The sequence below is a fragment of the Petaurus breviceps genome, unplaced genomic scaffold (genome assembly GCF_028583685.1).
Source record: "Petaurus breviceps papuanus isolate PSGF00001 unplaced genomic scaffold, PetGlider_PUasm1.0 90977, whole genome shotgun sequence".
NCBI classification, from domain to species: domain Eukaryota; kingdom Metazoa; phylum Chordata; class Mammalia; order Diprotodontia; family Petauridae; genus Petaurus; species Petaurus breviceps.
In genome coordinates, this window is record NW_027187391.1 from 20664941 (window position 1) to 20683999 (window position 19059).

A 19059-nucleotide genomic window follows, 5' to 3' on the forward strand; every position below is an offset into this window, starting at 1 on the left:
CTGTCATATTGTTGAATCCATACAGCAAATATGTGGAAGGGGGGAGGGGTTGGGTGGGTTTGCTCTAGAAAGAGTTTGAGCCCAATAGTTTGGAAGGGGATGTAACTAGTTGTGATGTGAGATTGTTGGCAAGGTTCAGGCTGACATCAGTTATTATACCACAAAGCTAACATGCATTGCCTGAAAAAGCTGAGCTCTTTTTCTTGTTTTCCAGTGCCTGCAGGGGCATAGTAGGAATTAATAGATTTGGAGGCATCTGGGTGAATCAGTTAAATAGAATATTAGTGTTGGGGTCACATGAAACAGATGCAGCTAGAATTATATCCTAAAAAAATTTTAAAAAATAGCAGACAAAAATATTTTGTTACTGGAAAGTGACACTGAAACAAGTACATCAAGAACAAATTATCATTGCTATCTTTTTTTAAAAAAAGTGCGTAGCTTTGGAAAAAATATACTATATGGATATTAATCTTCATTAAGAAAGATTTTTGTTTCTTCATAAACAAATAATAAGACACACAAAAATATAGCAGGCACAGCCCAGTATGCCTAAATCCAATACCTAACCCTTAGGTTCCATACTTTATGAGAGGATGGCCTCTACCTTTCAGATTTAAATCTATGATCCTGGTATTGGAAAGTTTATAAAAGGAACTCATAAAAAGTCCCCTTTAAAAAAAATTAAAAGTCCCCTTTATAAAACAATTATCAGCAAGTTTCATATAAAAGAGACTTTGCATATCTTCTAGTACATTGAACATTTTCTTAATATTTGTTTTAAATATAACTTTTTAGGAATGTTCAAAAAGAGGATACAAGATGAAAAGAGCATAGGACTATGTAATCAAGGAAATTCTTGTATTTGTCCAAGTTCTTCACTTAGTAGCTTTGTGACCTTAGTCAAATAATTTCCCTTCTCTAGCCACTAAACTTCCTACTTTTTTTTTGCAGGGCAGTTGGGGTTAAGTGACTTGCCCAAGGTCACACAGCTAGTTTTGTATTAAGTGTCTGAGGTCGGATTTGAACTCAGGCCCTCCTGACTCCAGGGCCGGTGCTCTATTCACTGCACCACCTAGTCACCTAGCCACCCCTAAACTTCCTACTTTGATTTCCTCATTCTAGCATTGATGTGATTCTGACTTCTTAAAGCATATGTCAGGGAAGTATAAACTTGGGAGAGTCCAGCCAAGTTGGAAATGTCTTAGTTATGGGGAAAATCTTTTTTTTTAAGCTATACATTTAGTCTTCTTTCCAGTGGATCATCCTGTTTAGGCTCTATTTTCCCCTGCCTCCTTTCCCCTGACTGAACATATCTTCCTCTAATTGAGGTATAGGAGAAAGAAGATTAGATTCAACTGGAGTCAGGGAAACAGAGTTCAGATCTTGATTTTGCCACTTGCCACCTGTGTGATCTTTTTTTTTTCTTTTTGGAGGGGGGAAGGCTGGGCAATTGGGGTCAAGTGACTTTCCCAAGGTCACACAGCTATAGAGTGTTAAGTGTCTGAGGCTGCATTTGAACTCAGGTCCTCCTGACTCCAGGGCTGGTGCTCTATTCACTGTGCCACCTAGCCACTCCACACCTGTGTGATCTTTGGTGTGTCATTTAATTTTTCTTGGCCTCAGTTTTCTCTTCTGTAATATGAAAGGGCTGGAATTGATATCCTCTGTCTCTTCCAACTCTAAGCCTTTGATCTTTTTAGATGATTTCTTGAGTCGCTTTGTCAGAAAAAGGATTAATCACTTGGTGGACAACTTTGTGGTGCTGTCTAAATTTATCTAGGCTGGTCCTCATATTCTGACTTCACAGGTTGTCACCAGATCTGTATGAGATTGAAGAACCTGTTAGAGTTTATACTCCCCTAGCACAGCCTTGGAGAACCTAGACTACCTCCATGTTAAGGAAAAGTATGTAAGTTGTTCAATGTGCATGACTCTCCATGACCCCACTTGGAGTTTTCTTGGCAAAGATACTGGAGTAGTTTGCCATTTTCTTCTCCAGCTTGTTTTACAGATGAGGAAACTGAGAGAAACAGGATTAAGTGATTTGTTCAGGATCACATAGTTAAGAAGTATCTGAAGCCAGATTGGAGCTCAGGAAGAGTAGTCTTTCTGACTCTCCAGGGGTGAGGAACCTGTGGCTTCCAGGCCACAAATGGCTTTCTTGGTCCTTAGGTATAGACTTTTGACTGAGTCCAAGTTTTACAGAACAAATCATTTCATTAAGGGGATTTGTTCTGTGAAATTTGGATTCAAAGGGCTGCACTTGAGGACCAAGAGGACCACATGTGGTCTTCAGGCTGAAGGTTCCCCACCCCTACTCTAGACCCAGAACTCTGTTTTGACAACTAACTGCTTGCTACAGTATGAAAGTAGGAAGATATAATAGGATCAAAAGGTTAGTGCTAGAATGGTCTCTAGAAGTCCTCTAGTCCAAAACCCTCATTTTGTATATGAAGAACCTGAGGGCCAGATAAGTTAAATGACTTGCCCAAGGTAGTTAGTGATAGAGGCAGAATTTGAATCAAGGTCTCCTAACTCTAATAATAATAGCTAACATTTATATAGCACTTTAAGTTTGCAAAATGCCACAAATATCTCATTTGAGTATGGAATGAGATAATAATTACAAAGTACTTAGCATGGTACCTGGCATAAAGAAAGTGTTGTTGTTGTTATCATCATCATCATCAAAACACTGGGGCATAGGTGCTATGATAATCTTTATTTTACAGATGAAGAAACTGAGGCAGACAGAGGTTCAGTGATTTTCTCCAGGTCATATAGTGTTTAAGGCAGAATTTGAACTCAGGTCTTCCTCACTACAAATACAGAGCTCTAGCCACTGAGCTACCTAGCTACCCTTAATCCAGGTCTCTTTACACAGCACAATATTGCTTTAGTAGACATCAATGCTAATTGTATTGATGAGGTGATTAAAAGGGTTTCAAAAGATCTAGAATGATCCTGATTCAGTTGCATCTTCAATGTACTAGAAGATATGCAAAGTCTATAGATCTATACCAATGAGGTCATTCAAATTAACTTGCAATGGGAAAAAACATTTCCATGCTAATTACATTTATATTTCTAAGTACATTCTATCATGAATATAGTAATAGATATATGTGTGTATTTATGTATGTATGTAAATGGGCAACTAGGAGGCACAACACTGGGTCTGAAGTCAGGAAGACTCATTTTCCTGATCAGATTTGACCTCAGACACTAGCTGTGTGACCCTGGGCAACCCTATTTGCCTCAGTTTCCTCATCTATAAAATGAACTGGAGAAGGAAATGGCAAACCACTCCAGTATCTTTGCCAAGAAAATCCCAAGTGGGGTCAGGAAGAGCAAACGTGACTGTAAAGGATTGAAAAACAACAACAGTAGCAACAAATGTATGTATACACACACAGATACATGTTTATACAGATTATGTTACATGCTAAATTCCTCCTACAATATTTCAGAATGATGGATGAGTCACTGGATTTTCAAAGGTGCTGGCTTCAGACCTCACGTTCTGGCAGGTCCTACCAATCTGAAAAGACTTTGGGCTCATGGAAGATGACCAGCTGTATGTCTTCTGTCTAAGAACAAGTCTACTTAGGCTCTGAGAGGCTCTTCTCCAGTTTTCATGAAAGGTGACAGCTTTCTCAGCCACGACAATTGTTGAAGACCATCTCCTAAGTAAAAGGGAAGTAATCTGTGTCTGTCAAGAGGGGAAGCCCACATGGACTAAATAAAAGAACTTTAAAAGTATTGAAGTGAGTGTGTGTGTGTGTATGTGTGTTTCTAAAGCACTCTCTACCCTTATCCTCAGAGACTGGCTATGTGATTCTAAGGATATTCTATGGGTTCTTTTTCTTAAAACTATAATTTATGAACCCCCACTAGTGAATTTATATTTAACAGTCAGCAGAGACAATTAACTCAAAGCAAAGGCATTTATTAAAATGCTATAGTGAAAACAATCATTATAAAACAATTCCTCTACAAACCTGGGAAATATTTTTCCATAAATATATACATGATATCTGTGAGAAGATTAAGCATGAATTTAAAGGATGCTGGTAGTGAGGCACAAATATGGACAAGCAACTCATGTTCTTGGTACTTCCAGGCCTCACACAAACTTTCCATTCTCATGGAGTCCTCACACATGCAGATTGGTCACTCATCTGTCCTCTCTCTGTTTATATCTGTTCAGTCTTATGGGCTCTCAATCTTGACAATGTCCTCCATCCTTCCTCTCCCTTCCCCCCATATAAGATCATTGCCAAATCATGCTGTTTCCTGTCACATTTTAGTCCTTCTCTTCACTCACACAGCTATCACTTTAGTTCAGGCCCTCATTACCTCTCAAATAGATTACTATTACAATCTCCTTATTGGTCTTTATGCAGGACAGCTAGGTGAGACAGTGGATAGAGTGCTAGGACTGGAGTCAGGAACACTCATCTTTGTGGGTTAAAATCTGGCCTTAGACACTTAACTAGCTGTGTAATCCTGGGAAAGTCATTGTTTGCCTCAGTTTCCTCATCTGTAAAATGAGCTGGAGAAGGAAATAGCAAACCACTTCAGTATCTTTGCTAAGAAAACCCTAAATGGGATCAAGAAGAATCAGACAAGACTGAAATGAATGAACAATAAAAAACTGGTCTCAATACCTCAAATCTCTCTTTACTGGTCTTTTCTCCACAGAGTCCTGCCTCTGAAACCCAGTGGTTGTGTGAGCCTGGGCAAGTCAGTTAATTTTTTAAGATTATTCTTTGCAGAGAAGGTACTGGCCTGCCTTGGTAGAGGGTGTCTCTTCACCTACATCAGTTCCCTATATCAGCATTGGAAAACTACAGCTAGGGAGCTAAATTTGATTTTCAGGCTGTAGTTTAGTAACACCTGCCTTATGCTAATGAAATCACAAATCCAGTCCCAATCCCAATCTTATATATGAGAGTAGGAGGATTTTTTTTTTCTAGTAGCATCATCACTCCCTAGGAGGTCAGTAGCCATCCATGACCATAGATTGACTGACAATGCCTATAGACACACTTTGTCACATACATATATACACAGGGTTACTTTATCAATGATATAAGTGAATTCTAGTGCCTATATTTAGTAGGTATCCCTCACTCTCTGCTTTAGTTCCCCATATCTCCTTTCTAAGGGAAAGCAGGCATTTAATGTATGTATCTAGAAATGTATGGCTTTTAATTGTTAGCCCCTCAAAGTGGGAAGGAGAGATTCCTTCCTTTGCTTTTTGTGCACTAATGCAGAGGTACCGATTACCTTTATCTAGCTGACCCTGTAAAGACCAGTGGTCATGGATGGCTGCTTGTTTCTTAGGGAGTGATGCTGTAGTTGGCTAGCAATGCCTATCCTCCTACCCTCTCAATTCTTCATAGATGCAGTTTTGACCATATGGGGGTGTCTTTAATGGCAATACTTGTGTGTGGTTTTGTGTTAAGTTAATGATTCAACAAGTTCACTATTCTAACCCTGAGGGGAGGTTTCTTTTATGTGGGAACTCTGCTGTTTTATCCTGCTTCCTATGAGTGTCAGGGTAGAGTTAGAACCAGATATATTTAGTGGTGAAAAGTTGAGGCAGAATGTGTTATGAGGAGCAAGAGTAGTTATAGGTAAAATTGTAAAGGTGGAGAGATGAAATTTGGGTTTGGCTCTTACCCTCTTACCCTTACCTCCATTCCTGGAGCTTTCATACTTCTATTTCCCATTCTATCTCCATCCCCCACCCAACTGCCTATCAGTGTGGTACTGTTGATAGAGTGCTGGATTTGGAATACAGTGGTCAGACTTCAAATCTTGACTGTCACTGTGATTTTGGATAAAGCATTTATCCTCTTTGGGTCTCAGTTTCCTCATCTATAAAAATAAGGGTATACAATCTCTAAGGACTATTCCTACTGTAAATCTATGATCTTATTGGTTTTTTTTTCTGTTTGGAGGGGGGAAGGCAAGGCAATTGGGGTTAAGTGACTTGCCCAAGGTCACAGGGCTAGTAACTGTTAAGTGTCTGAGGCCAGATTTGAATCCTCTCCTGATTCCAGAGCCAGTGCCCTATTCACTGTGCCACCTAGCCCCTAAATCTATAATCTTATGATCTGAGCCCTCAGTTATGGTACTCTACTAGGTATCTTTTCCTAGACTGCCCACCATGATCCTAACCTCATAGGAAGAATGGCTGCCCCTGTCCCTTTCTCTTACAATCTGGCTCTCTGCTTTCAGAGATATTAACTAGGTAATCTGATATGCTAAATCTTACTAATGTATTATTGTGAAAGGTCTAGTTTCACCACCCCCAAATCACTCCCTTTAATTCATATGTTTATTTTCACAATGGTATATTTTCACAATGGTGGTCTTACCCAAAGGTGGTCCCATCCAGAGATAGGAGTTTTCAGTCTTTTAAGAAGGGCTACAACATCATATTTATTTGGTGAGTAGAGCCAGGATCAGAGATATGCAAGGTAGTGAGGAGGAGGGCAGGAATGTTTAAAAGAATTACCTTATGTAAACACATATTTTCAGTATCAGAAAACTGTTATCAATAGTATATAAGTATATATTGTGATGTATTACAATGAAGTCATCAAGCCTTGATTAGTTAATAAATATAATATATATATATATATAATATAAAGATGGCAGAGGGAGTGTATTGTATGTTTGTGTGTGAAACACAATTTTTGAACTTTGCCTAATACACATAAATGCTATAACCCATTCTGCTGGATTGATGAGTGATTTAGAGGTTATTAGACTTTACAGTACTTTTTACATATCCCTATTTAGGGTAGCTGAATAAGGCTGACTTCAGGGTTGAGGTCAGAGGCTTAGAATAAAATTAATATCTCATATTTATATGACACTTTAAAGTTCACAAAGCACTTTCCTTGCAGCAACTTGTAGGCAGTCCAAGTACCATTATCTTTATTTTGTATATGAGGAAATGAAAGCCCAGAGAAATGAAATGTTTCACCTAAGGTCTTATATTTGTGAGTGGCAGATAGCTCCTGACTCCAAGTTTGGTGCTTGTTTCTGTCAATGTGGCCTCTGTAAAAGTGACAATTAAATTTCTCATCCCAGTCCTTTCACACCCTCTTAAATCTTGACCCCCTCCCAAAGTTAAGCACCTTTCCTTGTATAAGATAAAATACAGCTGTGATAAAATGGACTTTGAGCATTATCGACTGGTTTAATTCTCCTTTATAAATTTGAAAGTCCACCTAATGTAACTGAAATGAAGTTGGAGGAGTCTGATTCCAATTTTCATTATACCATATTAGTTCTTGTACTTGTTACAGGAGAGACTAGATTTATATAGGGGATTCAAATGTCGGAAGAGTACTTGTATACCAAAAGGAACTCATGGAGAGGATGTACCAGGCAAATGACTCTTTGGTCCATCCTACCTTCTAGGTACTTTTTCTCAAAGAAACTAGTAATTACTTTTGTTTTTGACACAGGCAGACAAATGACCACCATCTTTTCCCAGGTCTATGATTTTATATTTAATGGTTTTATGATAAGGGTGAGGTTTTTTTTTAACCTGCAAAGTAGGCTTAATTCGATTAAAGAAGGCTGAAATTCTTGTGAAAGTTTGTGGATTTGAAGATATTTAGTTCCAGCAAGCTGATAGGGTGATACTGACTTTGCATTGCTTATTTTGTCATCAATAATATAGGGGTGGCTATATTCCTCCTGGAATCAGGAGGACCTGAGTTCAAATCCAGCCTCAGACTTAACTCACTAGCTGTGTGACCTCGGGCAAGTCACCAATTTTCCTACCTTACCCCCTCCAAAAAGAAAAAAAAACATAATATTGTTGATAATGCTATAAATGGGACAAAAAATTTAGTATTGTAGGAATTTAGCAGTGGGATTTTTTTGTGTGCAGTGAATGGAAATTCAGTGGTAGGATTATACATAAAGAAATAGAATGATGTTTGGGTTTGGGGAAGGTTCCCAGGTTCCAGATAGAAATCCTATCCTATCCTAGTTGAGATTCATCATTTGTTACACTAGGAAATTTTACCAATTAAGGGATTTATTTGGAATAACAAGCTCCTCCTTTAAAATACAAAAGAAAAAAGAAAAAAAAAAGCCAGTAGAAGGATTAAAAGGCATTGGTCAGTTGCACCTTAGTGTGGATTAATTTAATTAGGTTTTTTTTAAAGATATACCTTGCTGAGGCATGACTGGGAGAAAGGTGGAAGTGTATTTTTGTTACAAGGGAGAGTATGGAGGCTAAAAAAGAGTACTAGTTTTAATAATTTATCAAGCATTTATTAAGTGCTAAGCATTGCTAGGTGGGGGTTGGGAGGGGAAGACAAAAAATGGAACAGTCTCTGACTTTAAGAGGTTTACATTCTTTTGGGGGAAGCAAACTATGCACACATATGTGTGTGCAAAGTTTGTACAAGTATTAAATTCAAGGTAATTTTTGAGGGAAGGCTCTAGTGGTTAGGTGTGGGTAAGAGAATCAAAAAGACCTTTCAGATGATCTTTGAAGGAAAACGGGATTTTAAGGGATGGGAGAGCAGTAGTGTGAATTTCAGGAATGGACTTCAGTCGGTGCATATTCAAACCACTGAGTATGTGAAGGAGAGTAAAGGCATAATAAGGCTAGAAAGGTTAAGAAAGAGCTACTTTGTGAAAGGCTTTAAATGCCAAACAGGGGAATTTGTATTTGATCCTAGAGGCAATAGGAAAGGAACTAAACCCTACCAAGCAAGGGGAATCGGAGTTGTGCTTTAGGAAACTCATTTTGGTGGTTGTGTGGAGGATGAATTGGAGAAGGATGGACTTGAAGTAGGAGAATGAAATAGGAAGCTATTGAAGTAATTCACTTGGTGATCATATTAGCTCCCATAGATTTAATTACTGTCTCTATGCTGATGATTCTCAAATCTACCTGTCCTGTCCCAAACTCTGCTGACCTGCAAACTCACATCTCCAAATGCCTTTTAGACATCTTGAATTGGATATTCAGTGGACATCTTAAACTTGATAGCCCAAAACTAAACTGAATAACCTCCCCCTCAATCTTTTCTACTTCCTCCTACCTTCCTGATTGCTGTAGAGGGCTACATCATCCTCCAAATCCCTCAGGCTCATAACCTACAAGTGATCCTGATTCTTCACTGTCTCTCCCCTTTCTATATCCAATCCCTTGCCAAGGTCATTGATTTCATCTTTGCTGTTCAATACACTCTCTTCTTTCCTCTGACACTGCCACCACTCTGGTTCAGGCCCTCACCACCTTAAGCATGGATTATTTTTGATTACTGAACTAAGCTCCTGGTGGGGCTGTTTGCCTCATATTTCTCCCCACTCCATACTTCCTCCATTCAGCCACTAAAATAGTTTTTCTAAAGTTCATGTCTGATTATGTCACACACACACACACACACACACACTGCCCCCCCTAGCCCCCTCACCCCCACTCAAAAAACTCCAGTAGTTCTCTATCAACTCCAGCATCAAATACAAAATGGTCTATTTGGCATTCAAAGCTTCTCGCCATCTAGCCCTCTCATACATTTTAGTCTTCTTATACCTTACTCCCTGACAAGTATTCTTCAATTCATTGGTCTCTTGGCTGCACAGACAAAAGACACTCCATCTCTTGCCTGTCCCCTCAGTATTTTTTCTGACTGTCCCCTATGCCTAGATGTTCTTCCCTCCTCTACTCCAACTATTGACTTCCCTAGTTTTCTTCAAGTTCCAACTAAAATCACACCTTCTTCAGGAAGCCTTCCTTAACTTGGCTTAATTTTAACTTTTTCCTTTGTAAATTATTTCTTATTTATTTTCTGTATAGCTTATTTTGCATAAATTTGTTTGCATGTCATCTCCTCTATTAGAATGTAAGCTTCTTGAGGGCAAAGACTGTCTTTTATCTCTTTTTGTATCCCCAGGGCTTAGCACAGTGCCTGGCACATAGTAGATACTTAATAAATATTGATTGATTGATTGATAATCCAGGTCAGGAATCAGAGGTGCTGAGGAACTGAACTAGGGCAATTGTGTGGATAACAAGAAAGGGACAAATGTGACACATGTTGTGGAGGTAGGATGAACATGATTTGGCAACTGATTGGATGTGTGGGAATGAGTGAAGGATGATTCTGAGGCTGTAAATCTGGAGGACTAGAAGAAAGGTGGTGCCCTTGATGGAAATAGGAAAAGTCAGGAGATGAGTAGATTTTTTTGGGGAAAAAAACTCAATGAATTTTCTTTTGGATTTGTTGAGTTCAAGATGACTATGGGATATCCATTTTGAAATGTGTAATAGAGAGATAGTGATATAGGACTAGAGCTCAAAAGAGAGACCAGGGATGCATATATAGATCTGGAAATTTCCATAAAAATGATAGTTGAGCACATGGAAGTTGGTTGGTATGTACAAGACAGTTGGTATATGGAGATAGTGTGTAGAGAAAGAAAAGGGTTCAAGACAAAGCTTTTGGACACACTCATAAGGGATACAATAGAAATGATGATGATCCAGCAAAGAAGACTGAAGAGAAATGGTCAGACAGATAGGAGGAGAACCCTAAGAGATCAGTCTTCATGGAAACCCTGAGAGGAGAGAGCATTTAGAAGAGAGAAGTCAACAGTGTCAAATGACTTAAATAGTTCAAGAAGGATAAATATTGAAAAAAGTCCCATCAGAGTTGGCAAACGAGTACTTACTGGTAATTTTATAGCAGTTTTAATTGAGTGATCAGGCAAGAATTCTTATTGCCTAGGATGAGAAGAGAATGAGAGAAGAGGAAATGGAGGAGATGAGTGTAGAAAGCTTTATCCTAGGCATTTAGGCATTTTATTATGAAAGGAGGGAGAAATAAAATTTTTTATTTGGAAGGGTAGTAGGGTCAACTAAAGGTTGTGGGTTTGGTTGGGTTTATGTTTGTTTGTTTGTTTGTTTTTTGGACATGGGATACCTGATATGTTTTTAGGCAGCAGAAGGACCAGTAGATAGAGACTGAAAATTAGAGAGAGGGGGATAATTTCTATGATGATCTATTAAAGGAGACAGAAGGGGATGAGTTCAAGGATAGCAGGGAGGGATTGGTGGAAAGATAAGTGAAAGGTAATGGGAATTTGAAGATCTTCCACAATTTAAAGATATTCCCTGTCTCCTAATGGGCCAAATGTAATCACATAGAGCTTGTGGTGGGAGGAGTTTGCTGAAGGATGGAACAGAGCCCAGAGGAAACTGGGAGTCAGAGCAGTTAGAGCTTGAGTGAGGAGAGGACGAACCCAAGGAGATAACTAGGCTTGTGAGTATTTGTTTGCTCCTACTGTGACAGCTAGGCTTGTGAGTGTTTGTGGGAAGGCTAAAGGATGGTGTGGCTTCCTGCTGTGTTATTGGTATATTAACTTCTCTTTTGCTGTTATGGATTCGATTTCCTGGTGTTGGTATTTGACTCTCTGCTGTCTGAATAAATATTTTGCTTCTGTCTCCTATATGGAGAGTCTATTATATTTGCAAATGAGAACTATTCCAGCATATTCACAGTTGCCTTCAGTCCTGTTAATATTGCATTGGCACTACAGTAAGAGGTCCAGTATGTCAAGAAAGTAGAGTACTTAAATGGGTGTAGTGTGAGTCTCTAGAGTCGTGAGCATAATGAATATAGTCCCAGGAAGGGTTGGACCAGTGATAAGTAGTATGCAGGTTGCTCCAAGAGTCTTAGTGTAATTTTAAGCTTTAAAAACTTAAAACTACATGGAGATTTTTGGTATAGTCTATGCATAATAAGATTTCTAGCTAATTCTACATGAGATATTTCTACTCATTCCTTCCATGATTGTTTTTTGACTAAAGCTCTAAGTTTCTAAACAATCACTTGAGTACTTGTCCTGTCCTTATTCACATCTGAGCCCTTGCACAAGCCCCTTTCCATATCTGAAATGATGTTTTTTATAATCACAATCCCAACCTTCTATTCAACCTCCATGCAGACTTGTCTGGTCGTGCCACACTAAAGTGATCTCTCTTTTTTTCAAAATGTGAAATGATTTTGTTAATCAATACCTTGTGATGCTCCATGCTGTTTTGTTTTATGTACATTTGTGTCTTGTCATTTTCTCTGCTCCTGAAGAGCATGTGTTCTCTCTAACTCATTTTTATATTTACTCTCATGACCTAGCACAATGCCATGTCCTTGCTAAGTATTTAATAAATTTTTATTGAATGAATGAACACTTGAGCAGAGCAAAATTTCAACAAACTGAAGTTAATTCTGTATAAACTGAGTAAATAAGCAGAGAAGGGGTACCATTTATCATATTGAGAGATAACAATATAAATAAAATAAAATAATAGCCCACACTTGTATTGCACTTGATGGCATTCTAAACTTTCCTCAGAAAAGCCTGTGAGTTGATCATGCACCTTATCCTCACCTTACAAAGGAAGAAACTGGGATCCAGAGAGTTTAAGTGACTTTTTTAAGGTCATGCATAACAAAAGTCAGAGCCTGAATTGGAACTCTGGTCTTCTGAGTCTAATCCAGAGGGGTTTTTTTCAAACGAGTATAAATTGCTAAAAGTGTTTGAAAATCAAGGAAATCTTCTAGGTGTAGTTTTCAGAAAGATTTTGTAGGCAGTCAGGTACCTGAGGTTTGGAAGAGATAACAGGGACAGTAAGTCTAAGTGGAAAAAGGTTTTTTCTGGTGGTGGGAAAGGGCCTAGAAACAGGAAATTTTTCCTAATCCTTCAGGACGAATCCCTAAATATTCTCCAAATATGAGAATTTTATGTTATATAGTAGAAAAGATAACAGAATTTAGAGTTAGGAGATCTGGTTTCGAATTGAGGCTCTGACACTTTACTAGATGCATTACCGAGAGTAAATCATTTCACCTTAGAACTTCAGTTTCCTCATCTGTAAAATGGGAATGACAGTACTGGAAGTGCATACCTCACTGTATTGTTAGGAAGAAAAGTCTTTGTAAACAAAATTGCTGTGGAAATGTACTACATACTCTTAACCTTCCCTTTTATCTGGAATCTTGGGAGAACGAACCCTCTTCTTACTCTCCCAAAACTTACCAGATAAAAAGGAAACAAACCAGGCATGAGGCCCATGGCAGTAGCATAGGAGGGGGGAAAGGGTATACTTCCTGAGGTCCACAGATCCTAGGAGTTCTATCCTGAGTTGCAACCCCATTACCTTGGCTGGGGAAGCCTATGATATCCATTTGTGCTAGTCCTAGTACATTGAGGCTTGGGTACCACACATACCATTATGGTTTAGGATGGTGGCCAATTTAGAGAGAACCTAGCAGGGTCAGCCACAGACTTTCTGGGAAAGAAAGAGACCAGACTAGAATCATTAAGCTGAATACAACTGTTATGGTGCAAGAGGGGAAGGAATGATGTGGCAACATTTAGGAGTCAATGATTTCTCCATGTGATCCTCTCCACCTTTCTGGAACCCTCAGATTGAGAAATGCTAATTTCAGCCATATCTATTCATCTCATTAGGGAGGGTATTGTGCTGGGCAGAATCAAGACCCCTTCAAAAATTAAGATAGATTATATCTATTGTTTCCTCTTAATTTATCAGGTCTGCCTTGCTGACCTAGAAGGGGATTAGATTAGTTTCACAAGACTTGTTCTTCATGAAACAATGTTGATGGTTACTCAGTACCTTGTTCTCTTAAAGGTATTTGCAAACTGATTTTTTGATATTTTTTTAATGATTTCTGAGGCATAGAAACTAGCTTTATAGGTCTCTGATTTTCAGGCCATCTCATTTCTTCTTTTTTTTAAAGTTTAGAGTTTATATGATTTCTTTTCTAATTTTTAGGCATCATGAAGTCTCAAAAATTGTATCTAATGTATATGCAGTGCCTTTGGATAATTATTTCACTTGCAGGGATGAAATGAGATTTTATATAGTTTAAAGAGAGTCTTTCATCAGATCTTTACTTACATAATCTTACTTTCTCCCCCTTGATTTCTAACTATTATCCATCCTAAAACACATGACCTCCCTCCTTCAAGTTTTCACATAAATGTTATTTATGAATATTTCTCCCCCTCTCACCACTCCTGCAAATGAATCCTCCTTTGTAATGAAGAAAAAATAGTTATGAAAACAATCAACACAATGTTTTCATCTGACAGTGTATACAATAATTTGCCCTCAGAATCCTGTGACATACCAAGAACATGTTTCAGTTTCTTTTCTCTGGAATCCTTACTAGTTTTTTTTTAAGTTAAGTGACTTAATGAAGATTATAGTAAGTTAAAGAACAGAGATGGGAACCCAGGTCCTTTACTTCCAAATTTAATACTTTTCCCCATACCCAAACTCTGTCTCTCATACCTATAGTTACCATTTAGGGATCTTTTAATTTATACTTATGTAGGAATTGTATATACTGCTATTCAAGTTCTGCTTAATTTAATTTGTAAGAATCCATGCAAATTTCCCCATGATTCTCTGAATTCCTCATATTTGTCACTTCTTACTTCACAATAAAATTCCATTATATTGCATATATCATTCCATTCAATCTTTCTCTAATTCATGGTCCATCTTTTGCCCCATTCAAGAATTTCAGACCCTTTATTTTTCATGAGATGACTATGATTATTAATTAAGTATAATAAATATTGAAAATATCAGCAGATTTTTTTTGGTGGGGGTAGATCAATGATTTTATTGGTATTGGTGTGGAAAACTCCTTCTGCAATACATATCTATAGCTCTGCTGCAATTTAGAGTTTTAGCAGGTAGAGAGATTTAATTACTTCCCCATTGGTCATACAGATAGTACATGTGAGATGGGACTTGGAACTAGGTCTTCATGACTCCAAGGTTATTATCCCTTTATCCATTAGTGCCTCTCTAATAGCAACAGACATATGGGTTGTAAATTTAACATATTTTATACTACATAATTCATACTATACATACACGCTGTACAACATTATGTGTACATATTATAAAACATACTATAAACTGAAATATGAGTAGTTCAGTTTAGCTGGAGTATAAGGAGGGTCATATGTAGTAGGAGATAAGGCTAGAAAGCTAGGTTGGGGCCCAGTCATTGATGACCTTGAACTAAGGAGTGTGGATTTTATCTTGGAAGCACTGGGAAACCATTGAAGATTTTTTTGTGGTGGAGTGACTTGACTAGATATGCAGTGTGTAGGAAGGATTGATGGGAGGTTCAGATTAGAGGCGGCAAAAATGAAAAGTAAGGAACTGATGAGAGAAACATGTCAGTGATTTAGTTGTATGATTACTTCAGTTACATTCATTGATATATTTTTTATCCCAAGAGAACATCTCCTCTCCTGTAAAACTTGGACTCAGTCAAAAGGCCGTACTCAACCTCTAGGCTACAGGTTCCTCACCCCTGGGTGATTTGCTTAGGGTTACAAATAAGTTTCAGAGGATAGATTTGAATTCAGGTCTTTGTGAATATAGGCCTAGTACTCTATCCACTGAACCACCTAGCTGCCACTAGGAATATAGTCTTGAGAGTAAATGAAGACATGAAGATCCCTGGGGGGGATCTTCCTTAAAATGAAAGTTCTACTATGAGCTCTTATAATCATCACCTGTTAATCATCATTATGATCACCTAATTGTCACAATCATCATCAACATTTCCTCAATATCAGTAACAACAAACACCAAGATTTCCCAGGCAAGGGCACTGAATTATGTGCTGGGGATACAGAACTCAGGTCACGTCCTCCATCAGAGGAGATAAATCATATGCACAAAAATGATAACTAAAAAGAGGCCGCACATACCTATGCCTGGTCCATAACTAAATGCTGCAAGAGTTCAGAATGTATCATGTTTAGGTAATCACATGGCCCAAATGTTTAGAGTTTCATCATATCTTCAACCCCTACCATAACACATAATGCATCTTTAAAGAAAAAAAAAAGGATGAGTTGGACCAGTGCACCAGGAGTCTGAGAAGTTTCTAGATCTCCTCACTGAATTCATATAACCCACAGTGATATAACGCTTTAAGATGTGCAAAGTCTTTCATTACGATAACACTGTGATATAGGTAGTGCAAATGTAGGGCGCTGAAAAAAACCTTTGCTTTTGTTTTCGTAAGACTTTTAAAACAACTGAATTATTTCTATTTTACAGATGACATAACTGATGCAAAGTGAAATTGAGTGACCTTTCCAATGTGGCTGAGCTCCTAAGTGTGAGGGGCCATGGTTTAAATGGAAGTTTCTATTAATTTCAGTTCCAGTGTTCTTTCTACAGCACCACACAGCTAGAATAATTTCCTATATGACAATGGCAATTATTATCCTCTCAGGGACCATTTCTCCAAAGAAGAAATGAAATGGAAAATAGTTCTTGATTGCCTTAACCTAAAGTTAAATGTAAAGGTCCTGCAGAGGCCTAATTACTTATTTTTTTCTGTTTTGAGATTTGCAGGAACTCTAAGACTAGCGCTAAGGTAATTAGCCTTTTAAAAGATGCAGTCAAATGGAGGCATTTGGCAGATAAGGATTGTGCCACTTACACATTCTAGCATGGGATTGTGATTTCTCAGCAAAGACACTGAAGTTGCAAAACAGCCGGACTTTGCTGCAGTTGGTAATTAATGAGGTGCTAAAAGTGACTTAGCAGAGGATCCCAGACTAGAATGTGTGACTCAAAGGGAGAAGAAGCCCCCAGCATTTCAAACCAGAGTGTCATTTAAATAAACAGAAAGACAAGTAAACAGCAGCAGCAAGCAGGATGGGAAATGATCCACTGACCTTAGCAGACTTTCACACAACTATCCAATACAATAGTATAAGACTCAATCACTGCATTTTGAAACTTGTGAAAAACTTGTTGTATTTTCCCAGAAAACCAAGGGAAAGTGACCATTAACCTGCTTTTCTTTACCCACAGCAAAGTCAAACAGGAGATGAAACACTTCATACTTCCATACTGTTATATAAACAGATCTAAATGGTAAGAGTTTCTCCACCAGGAGGGCTTTCTTCCATTCCTCTCTAAAGGCAATTGATTAATAGCCTTTAATAATTAAGCAGATTGTTGATCTAATAGCAGGGTCCTAACAGTTTTTAAAAAAGACTTAACAATTACATAATGAAGACCCTAAGAAGACAGTATTAAAATCTCCCCTAGCATTGACAGAGTAGAGAAAAGCTCTAACACAGTAGACAATTTTGAACAATTAGAGGTATTCTCCCACTCCCCCAATATTCCACCTCAAAGCAACAGGCTACTTTGAAAACAACTAGAAGTGGCCAGGTAACCTCATGTTGCAGAAGAGATTGCTGAATCACCTCAGAAGAACCTGATCAGTAAGACACCTTGCTCCTAAATGAGATTTGGAAATGATATCTACTGGCTCTAAGTGGTCACTGGAGTGTGAAGCTGCATGAAATTTGACTTGTCACATAATAAATACCTATGTACTATGCATTTTGGGAGGAAAGGGTACTCTTGGAACAGGCAGGATTTGAGTTCAATTACTGTGTGACCCTGGGCAAGTCTTCTAATCTCTCAATATCCAAGGCCACTTTCTAAGACTATATATTGCAGAGTTGCCCATTAGCACCCTACCAGGAAGGGCTCCCTACATTAGTAAAAGCACAAATGCAGTCAATCTCTTGTCCATGAAAATAACAGCTTCCTTCCTCCCCTGGTTCTAGTTCTGGTGGGAGGTTAAACCATGATTTTTTCTCTTCCAAGCTCATAATTCTCTCCATTGGGACATCTTGTCTAATCTCTTCATTTTACAAATGAGCTAACTGAGACTTTGAGAACTTAAATGACTTACTGAAGGTTGCATAGGTAATGAGATTCAAACCCAAATCCGTTAATTCTAAGACTGCTTTAGTGGAACAATCATTGGATTTAGGTGCAGGAGATGGGCTCAAATCTTCACTCAGTTACTACCTGTGTGACTGTGAGCAAGTAACTTAATGTCTCTGAACCTCATTCCCTTACTTGTGCAACAAGGATAAGAAAAGCTAATACTGTACTTTGTTGCTGTGGGCAATATGCTTAAAATGCTATAGAAATGTGGGTTATTGAAAGGTTCTCCTTCTTCTGTAATTTTACCTGATGCATGTAATTCATTTGAAAATAGAGATGGCACATAAGTAATAATCTAAATATAAAACAAGAAGTAAGTGGGGATTTCAAGGCAATTTAAAATGTGCTATTTAAAAATCAATTTTACTACCATTGCAGTAGGGAACTGATAAAGAAAATCATGGCATAAATTTATATATAATATATGCTGACATACTATTTATGCATTTACAAATGGAAGTGTATTTCATTAAACATAATTTAAAAGTACATACTGGCATATGTGCAAAGTTCTTTATATATACTACAAAAAAATTATAATTTAGTTTTCTATTTCCAGTACTTGAAAAATTTGAGTCTTAGGGGAATCATGACCTTTAGCATGGGTGAATATGGTGGGGACCCAGAGAGCATATACTCAGCTGTGATGTTTTAATCCTAACCATCTTGAGAAACTCAAACTTTAAAGCATTTTAAGCTAGATTTTTTTTAAAATAGAAAGGTGAATTTTTAATGTTTTTAATGGAATAGGAAAGACATCTCTGGATTAAGTCTTTTCCTCCAATATACTCTAGAGGGAGTCAAATCTAAGAAAGTTTATTTTAGATGCAGTTCAACCACAGTTTCTTCTTTTAAAACTTTCTTTTTCCTTTCTGATGATCTATTTTGATGCCAGTATTTAGTTAAAGCCTTGGGCTAAGGAGGCAAGGTTAAGAATGTCTCTTTGTAGGATTCAGTTAGGTTTTCAGAGAAGAGAATAATTTTTTTTCTCCCTTGACCATGGCTTAACCTGGGCCAATAACCACTGTAAATTTTAAAAAAAAAGACTGAGATAAAGTCTATGAGTCGATAGATTACTGCTATGTCACCATTACTACTAGAAAAATAATCAACAAATAAAAAACAGAAGTCCTACTGACACTGGGTCTGTAGTATCATCTTCATAGTGTGAAGAAGTGCATTAA